We start from the raw sequence: 1,017 nt of genomic DNA on the forward strand, positions 1-1,017 counted from the left end.
TTGGAAAAAGGCTGCAATGAAACAAAGAGTGAAAAATTTAAAGGGGTCTGAATACTTTCCGTACCCACTGTACATCAGTAAGTTCTGCTTCTTTATAGAAGTTTAAATAATAATAGAGTCTTAACTGTTATTCCAACAACAAATGTTCTTAATTTACATTCAATAGTGTAGGCCGGTGGCGTCAACCTCAACCTTACTAAAGGTCACACACAGAATAATAATCACATCACATCCAGACATAGTAATAAAAAGATTGTTGACTGTTTTATTGCATGTTTTAGATACTTTCACACTTGGCGCGCATAATGTCCGAAAAAGCAAATCAAGCAAAACAATGCGTTGTGGTTACATTTTTTAAAGAAGGCTACCCGACTCACTACAAGCTGTTTCACAGGCCAGAATGTGGGGGGGACTTTCTGAGTCTCAAACCGAAATGGTTACGCGGGCCGGATCTAAATTTGGGAGGGGCCGGATTTGGCCCTCGGGTCTTGAGTTTGACACGTGGTGTAAACAGTGTCAAGATTTATTTATTTACATCAAGAGAGAAAAAAAAAAAACTTTGTTACAAAACAAGCATTGAAGATAATCTATAGAAGTAACACACCAATGATACATCTTTAAATCACTAAAATAGAGCCAATATATGGATGTTATATCGATATCGTGAAGAGACTACATATGGTCTTAGATTTTGGATAACGTAATATAGATATTGTGATATAATATTGGATATAGTAATATGACATGAGTGTCTTTTCCTGGTTTTAAAGGCTCCATTACAGTAAAGTGATGTTATTATCACTTTACTGTGATTCTTCTTCTTCTTCTTCTTCTATGATTGGCCTTTACCCACTTATTCGTTTTATCCACATTACTGGTGATTCTTCATCAAAAATCCCATTGTGTAAATATTGTGGGAAAGTACCGATAGTCAACCCTACAATATCATTGCAGTATTGATATTGAGGTATTTGGTAAAAAATATTGTGATATTTGATTTTCTCCCTATAGCCGTAT

General features: G+C 35.1%; 1 protein-coding gene across 1 annotated transcript in view; it reads left to right on the top strand.

Annotated features, from left to right (window-relative positions):
• LOC117956476 (oocyte zinc finger protein XlCOF6.1-like) overlaps window positions 1-1,017 on the top strand; it is a 59,752-nt gene that overhangs the window by 8,258 nt on the left and 50,477 nt on the right. The window lies entirely within an intron of this gene.

This window comes from Etheostoma cragini, chromosome 14 (genome assembly GCF_013103735.1).
Source record: "Etheostoma cragini isolate CJK2018 chromosome 14, CSU_Ecrag_1.0, whole genome shotgun sequence".
NCBI lineage: Eukaryota > Metazoa > Chordata > Actinopteri > Perciformes > Percidae > Etheostoma > Etheostoma cragini.